Source organism: Lynx canadensis, chromosome E2 (genome assembly GCF_007474595.2).
Source record: "Lynx canadensis isolate LIC74 chromosome E2, mLynCan4.pri.v2, whole genome shotgun sequence".
Lineage (NCBI taxonomy): Eukaryota > Metazoa > Chordata > Mammalia > Carnivora > Felidae > Lynx > Lynx canadensis.
The window spans coordinates 1,851,531-1,859,776 of NC_044317.1; positions in this window are offsets into that span (position 1 = coordinate 1,851,531).

Genomic DNA, 8,246 nt, shown 5'->3' on the forward strand with positions numbered 1-8,246 from the left:
CCACGTGTGCGCACTGGGCATTCACAGAGATCTCAAAGGCCCCATCAAAATTGTGCGATGCCGTTTCCAGCAGACCCTGGGATCCTGCAGAAGCGTCCTGTTCCTGAAGATGTCATTAGGATGAAGCCAAGTCCATTATTCGTGAAACTCTCAGTTGCCCAGGAAAAACCCTAGAAAACAGCACAGTTGTCTGTAAGAGCAGGGACATGGAGTTGGCCTGACCTGGGCTTGGAATCCAAGCTCTCCTGTGGCACATGTTGCACTGCCGAGGCCTCCTTGGCCTCCTCCTCCGGAAACTGGCGTCTCAGACTCACAGCTCATGGGAATATTGGGAGGATTCAAGGAAGTAGAGCTTGTAAAGGGTTTCGCAGAAGGCCCGACTCAAGAAATGATCGCATTATCATGTGTTAAGTTGCCGTGCCTTGAGTCAGGCGTATATTATAGTCCGTATTCTTTGTGAAGAACGTGAAGTTCAGAGAGGTTAACACCCAGGGTCACACGGCCAAGGCAGTGCTAGAGCTGTGAGGTGGAAGGTTGTGAAATCTGGCGGGAAAGGTGGTTAGGATATGGGCTGTGCGGGTCCCTGTTGGCCAAAGGATGCGTTTTGTCTTGATCCTAAAATAACCAAAGCCTTTTCAAGGTTTGGGACAAGGGTAGATATGATCAGATTTGCATTTTCAAAAGTTGCTTTAGCTGGAATGATGAAAAATGAATGGGGTATGGGGAGGAGGGTTCCTAAGTGAATTTGGGGGAGTACTTGAGGAGGCTGTGGCAGGGGTCCTGGCAAGAGGTGACGGAAGCCTGAACTAGGGTGGTCACAGTGGAGAAGAGATGTCATGGGATGAGATCAAAAGGACTTGACCCCCAACCTGATACTGGGGACGGAGGCAAGGCGCAGGGCTTGGGGGTGGCATCTGGGATGTCACCTGAGCCTGCAATTACGGGAAAACAGACGGATAGAAGCACCGTTCCCTGAGATGAGGAGCTCCGGGCACCACCAGCCACTGACCACCAGCCACAGCTCTGGAGACTACCCCGAACAGTGCCTCTTTATCATTTGTCCACCTACAGGGGATGATCTGTCATTCCGCTCCTACCCCGGGACACCTTTTTCCGCCTCACACAAAAGCACCTGCTGGGAAGAGATGAGGTTTGGGGATGAACGATGATAGAGGAGTCCGTGGGTGGTTCAGGGAAAATGGGAAGAAGCAACGCTCAGCAGGCACTGTAGCCCCGTCCCCCACTTACGTGGATTCTAGCCAGACCCGAGACAGGCCACAGCCACACGTTCTGGTCCATCAAGAGAATTACGGGCCAGGAAGTACGTCAGCAACATGGTGGAATAGGAGGTCCCCCATCACACACCCCCTCAGCAACCATAATTCAACAGCCATCCCTGGCTGAAGCCTTCCTGGAACCCTGAGACCCAGCTCTAGCCACTCGGCAGCCGTGGTCCAGGAACAGTCCCACCCACCAAGGGACACGGAGGGAAACCCACCCACCACGTCAATACAATGAAAACCACACCATCATCTCATTAGATGCAGAAAAAGCTTTTGACAAAATTCAGCACCCTTCATGATAAAAGCTTTCAAAGTAGCAATAAATGCGGTAATAGGCCTCAGCATAATAAAACCCACGTATGCAAACGGGTGTAGCCGCTGTCGAAAACAGTATGGAAGGTCCTCAAAAAATTGAACATAGAACTACCACGTGATCCAGCCACCGCTTCTGGGTAAACATCCGAACGAAACGCAAACAGAAGAGACGTCCACGCTCCCGTGTTCGCCGCAGCTTCCTTCTCGATAGGAAGACATGGAAACAAGCTAAGTGGCCATCGGTGGATGAAAAAGTTGTGGCATAGGTCAAAAATGGAGTACTATTCAGCTTCAAGAAAGAGGGACATCCTGCCATTTGTGACAACGTGGATGAACCTGGAGGGCATCGTGCTAAGTGATGTGAGCCAGACACAGACAGGCACTGCACGGTCTCACGTGTGGAATCTAAAAAAGTCACACTTACAGGGCACCAGGGTGTCTGGGTCGGTTAAGCATCCCACTTCCGCTCAGGTCAAGTTCTCGTGGTTCATGAGTTTGAACCTCACATCGGGCTCTGTGCTGCCAGCAAGGAGCCTGCTTGGGATTCTCTCCCATACCGCACGAGCTCTCTCTCTCTCTCTCTCTCTCTCTCTCTCTCTTGCTCTCTCTCAAAAATAGATAAATAAACATTTTTTAAATAAAATAAAGTAAAAAAAAAAAAAAAGTCGAACTTCCAGAAGCAGACAGTAGAAGAGTGGTTATCAGGGTCAGGGTGAGGGAGATGGGAACGCTGGTCAAAGTGTACAGACTTCCAGTTAAAAGAATTTTTTTAATGTTTTAATGTTTTTGAGAAAGAGAGACACCGAGTACGAGTGTGGGAGAGGCAGAGAGAAAGGGAGACACAGAATCCCAAGCAGGCTCCAGGCTATGAGCCATCAGCACAGAGCCCGATGCGGGTCTCAAACTGACAAACGGCGAGGTCAGACCTGAGCCGAAGTTGGACGCGTAGCCGACTGAGCCACCCAGGTGCCCCCGGACTTCCTTCCAGTTTTAAGATGAATGCACTTGGGGATCTAACGTACAGTATGGGGACTACACCGTGTACTTGGAAGTGACCAAGACCTCGAGCACTCTCACCACAGAAAGAGCAATCCTAACTGTGTCAGGTGGTGGAGTTGTTCATTAACCTGCTTGTGGTCGGACTTTCATAGTGTATACGCATGCAAAATTGTCATTTTCTTTGTCCATTTTACTTCAATAAGGCTGGAAAATAAATTATGTTTTTAAAGTCTTCAGGGAGAACTCTATTCAGTCACTGCTGCATGGATAGGACGTCCTGTGAATCTGGGAAAGGTACCGAAACGTCCTGTGCCTTCTTTTCCACCCCTGGAAAGTGTGGTGTTGAGACCTCATAAAAGTCACCTGTGACATAGGTGCCTTCGCGTACAGATTGTGACATGGACTCCACTCCTGGCTCATATTACCTCTGTGTGGCTCTGGACCAGTCACATGACATCCCTGGCCTCGGTATCGTCCTCTGTAAAATGGGACAATAAAATCTACTTGGCAGAGTTGTTTCTAAATTTTGAAATTGACCGTGGGAAGTGCTCACCACAGCATCTGGCACAAAGGGGACGCTTACCCTGATGTTGTTGTCAAACTTTATATCCATGCAAATGACTTGGAGGCTACCACTGCTAATGAGACATCCACCGCTGCCACTGTCGACTGCTCACGGGGGCCGAGTGCTGTGCCTTTACTGGATCACGTAACAACCCGCTCCTCTAGCTACACTTTGCCAGGCCCGCTTGACTGCTTTTTTTCTCCGTCTCTCTCTCTTTTTTTCTTATTATAGTTAAATACACATCCCATAAAATTTACCATTTTAACCGTTCTAAATACACACTTCAGTGCTATTAAGTACCTTCACAAAGTTGTGCAACCATCACCACTAACTTGTTCCAGAACCCTTCTGTCCTCCCCAAAACGGCTTCCCCATTATCCATCACTCCCGCACCCCCCAGCCCTGGCAACCCCTCACCTGCTTTCCGTCTCTATACGTTTGCCTGTTCTGGATATTTCATATAAGGGGCATCCTACAACTTGTGGCCTTTTGTGACCGGCTTCTTTCACTCATATGACATTTTCAAGGGCCGTCCATCCCCGTTGTAACGTGTGTTAGGCCTGCGCATCTTTTTGTTGTCGCTGTTGTTACTTAATCTTATTTTTTAGAGCAGTTTTCGGTTCACAGCAAAGCGGAACAGGAAAGTACAGAGACAGCATGTGCAGCCCTCGCGCGTCCACGCTCACGGCCTCCCCCCGTCACCAGCATCCCCCATCAGAGTGGGATATTTGGGACAGTTCGCGCGGCCTCCAGTGACACATCGTGGTCACCCAGAGGTCACTCTTGGTGTACCGTCTTTGTATCTCTGGCAGATATTTTCTCCCGGTCTGTGGCTTGTCTTCTCGTCCTCTGACATTGTCTCTCACACGGCACAAGTGTCTCGTGTCAAGGAAGGCTCACGTGTTAGTGATCTCTCTCCCGGACCGCGCCTTCGGTGCCGTATCTGAAAAGGCATCACCACACCCAGGGTCACCTAGATTTTCTCCTGTGTCATCTTTGAGGACTTTTTAGTTTTGCATTTTACATTTCGACCCGCGATCCATTTTGAGATCATTTTTACGAAGGGCATAAGGTCTGTGTCTCGACTGATTTTTTTGCACGTGGATGTACAGTTGTCCCAGTGCCGTCGGTTCAGAAGATGCCTTCGCTCTTTTGTCACCGCCCAGTCCCCCGAGGTCGATTTCTGGGCTCCCTTCCATCCCACGGACTGATTTGTATATTCTTCAGCCACCACCACACTGCCTTGATCACTGTAACTTCGTTTTTTATGACTGATTAATTGCATTTTGTGATACTGTTTTGTTTTTTTTTTCTTAATCCACTCATCCTTTGCTGAACATTTGGGTCATTTCTATGTTTTGGTTATTATGAATAATGCTGCTGTGCACATTTGTGTACAAGCATTTACGTGGACGTATGTTTTCATTCCTCCTGGGTGTGTACCTTGGAACCAAATTGCCGGGACTCACGATAACTCTGCGTTTGACTTATTGAAGAGCCCGCATGCCCTCCTAAATGACACTCCTCATTGTTCTCGGTGAGCAAATGCTGCTTTCCCGATTCAGAGAGGCCCACATCGAGAGGAACCGACAGCCAGCTGCACCTCGCCAGCCTTGTGGGCGCACCGCCTTGGAAGCCGGTCCTCCAGTCCCAGATGGGCCGTCTCAACTGTGGCCTCCTGGGGCAGAGACAGGCACTTTCTACTGAGCCCTGCCCAGACGGCAGTTGTGTGAGCCCAAGCACATTGTCTTCAGCCCCCACGTTTTGGAGTCATTTGTCAGGCAGCAGAAGATAATTGGGGCACAGACTTATGTGTACCCTTTTTATTCCAACCCAGACTCTCCTTGCACCAGGTAAGTATTTGGAATAGATGACTGGCCATTCCCTGCAATGCAGCGAGCACGGATTATACGCTTTACGTTGGGCCTATGGAAGCAAACAGCCACGAGGCAAGGTTCAATGAGACAATGAGCTCAAGACCCCGTACCTGAGCCCTGACTCTGCCAATTTCCAGCGAGGGAGAACTTAGACAATGCGCACGTCACTGCCCTGAGCTTCGGTTCCTTGTCTGTAGGATGGAGACCTAAGTGCCTACAAGTTAGCGCCCTTTGGGCTACGGGGGAATGTAAACTAGCTGAATACAATCAGAGGAACTCCTTGATTTCCATAAGTGACAAGTTCGGAAGTGCACTTCAGGATACGGGAATGGAAATTGCTTGGCTGAGGCAATGTCAGGTACTCTGTCACGCTGTCTCTCCGTCCCTCTCTCCTTTTCCAGCCTTCCCGCCCTGGGGCTCACTTTGTCTCCATTCTTGAGCAAGGTCTCAAGAAGAGTTCCCAGCAACTGCACACGGTGCACACCTTACCAGTCTAAATCTCTTTCCCCATAATTGCAGCGAAACTTCCGGAGTTAACACTGATTGGTCAGTTCAGGTTACCTGTAAATGACCTTCCCTCTGGTTGGCCAAACCCGAGATACATCAGGGATGGGGTCAGCTTGACCTGAGCCCCATGGATGGCCAGTGGGGGAGGGCTAGTGTCCCCGGGAAGACTCGGGTGACGTTATCAGAGGAAGGGGGCCAGGTGTCAGGCAAGCATACACAGCATCTGCCCCTAGCACGAGTGTCCCAGGGCTCTCACAAGACCCAAAAGCGGCACCCAAGCCCATGTGAGCAGTGATGTCAACATTGATGTCTGTCCAATGGTTGTTTCTTTTCTCCCGGAAGCTGTTGATTTGTACTTTCCAGAAGGAAAGGTTGAGTATGTTTCAACAAAGAGGAGAAAGTGTTTCTCTTGGGCTCCCAGGCACCTTTGATCCATTGATTTTCATTTGACTCAGGAGATGGTGTAATTAAGCCAGGCAGGTGGTGAATATCTCAATAGCACTGCTGAGTTTCAACATCCTTGCGAACAAGAGATTTCCACTACAAAGCATCCCCTTGGCTGCTCAGGTCACGGAAACAGGTTTGCAAATCCATAAAATCAATAAAAGCGTGTGCCCAAAATTGTACTATAAAAAAAAGTCCCCGGAGAACAAAAGAGATTACTGTGGACAAAATGCACGTGGAAACTCGCATGTATTTGCAAGATTTTTGTCCAATCAGCATTTCTTCCTATTTCCTTCTTTTTTTTTTTTTTTTTTCCCCAACTAGAACAGAATTTCTTTATGGACAGTGTATGTGTCATTTGGAGATCTTAAAGTACTATGGAGAGCATTCAGTTGCATTTAGGAATGAATGTGAATTTCTATCACGTAAGAATAAAGCCCTCTCTGGAGAGAGTGATGCCAAGAAATTCGAGGCGTCTCACACAAGAGCGAGCTCCACACTTTGATCACACAGTCTGCTCTATAAAAAGCTTTTGGCGTGGTCCTCCAACACATATGTATTTACGAATAAATCATTCCTGTGTGTTAGGTACGATTACTGTGTGCTCTATTAAACATGTAAAATAGAAGTTATGACCAGTGAGGGAGGAAGTAACGATAGAAATTCCTGTCTTTTCTTCCTGCACTTTGAAGGACAGTCTGGAGTTGGCTCACGTGACTGAGGCTTAGCCAAGTCCAAAATCTGATGGGGGGGAGGAGCAGCAGGCCGGAGACCCGGGGGAGACCTGCAGAGCCCAAAGGGAGACTCTGGCAGAATTCCCTCTTGCTCAGGGGAGGTCAGTCTTTGTTCTATTCAGGCCTTCAACTGATTGGATGAGGCCCGCCCACAGTGAAGCATGTCCACTGACTTAAATGTTAATCACATCCAAAAAATGTCTACACTGAAGGGCGCCTAGATGGCTCAGTCAGTTGAGCGTCCGACTTCAGGCTCAGGTCACGATCTCGCGGTCCATCCGTTCGAGCCCCACTTCAGGCTCTGTGCTGACAGCTCAGAGCCTGGAAACTGCTTCAGATTCTGTGTCTCCCTCTCTCTCTGCCCTTCCCCCACTCGTGCTCTGTCTCTGTCTCCCAAAAATAAACATTAAAAAGAAAAAACACATCTACACTGAAACATTCAGGATAATGTTCAACCAAATATCTTGGCACTGTGGCTCGGCCAAATTGACAGAAAAATAACCATCACGACTCCCCATGAGAAAAGTTCAGTTCCGGCAGATAATTTCAACACATCATATGAAGGCCACCGATTGGTGTTTTATGTGCAAAGGAGATACTAAGGAATTAGAAGGCGTTGGTTTGGATAAACATGAGGTTCTTTGGCTCAAAATACGAGGAAAGTGGGTGAGAATTGGACATAGTGCGCTCCCTCAAGAGAGTAAGTTGGCACTTGTATCAACTATTTTAATACATTTGTCCTCGGACCCACGGTTGTCAAAAGTGGGAGTTCCAAAGATGTTCATGCAGTGTCATTTATAAGACCAAAAAAAAAAAAAAAAAAAAATAGGGGCGCCTGGGTGGCTCAGTCGGTTAAGTGTCCAACCTTGGCTTGGGTCATGATCTCGCGGTTCATGGGTTCAAGCCCCGTGTCAGGCTCTGTGCTGACGGCTCGGAGCCTGGAGCCTGAAGCCGGCTTCAGATTCTGTGTCTCCCTCTGTCTCTGACCCTCCCCAACTCACACTGTCTCTGTCTGTCTGTCTGTCTGTCTCTCTCTCTCTCTCTCTCTCAAAATAAACGTTAAATTAAAAAAATAGGCCATCTGTAAAGGGAGTGGTTTGATGAATTATGGTATATCTTTTCACAGAGTATTCTATAGTTCAAAAAAAACAAGCAAAAAGCACGGATGTAAAAGCTTATTCATGATAATTATCAAGTGACTCCATCTGTATCTGTATACATACATACATACACATATATACCGTTTACATAGGATATGATTATCTCCAGTATTAAAAATAGTGAGAGAGAGAGAGAAGATTTTATGTCGTGGAGATTTCCAGAAAGAGCCACAAGAAACTGCTATCAGAGCGCAGTTCACAAAAAGATAGAGGCATTCATTTTTCACCTTTGACCTACTTGAAATATTTTTCATAACATGCATGTAAATGGCTTCTCTATCTCTTTTGATGGCAGACATTTCAGTTTCTACTGTAATAGTGGCTGAACTGATGTTTGAGTCGGCTGGGAGGGTTGCGTGGGG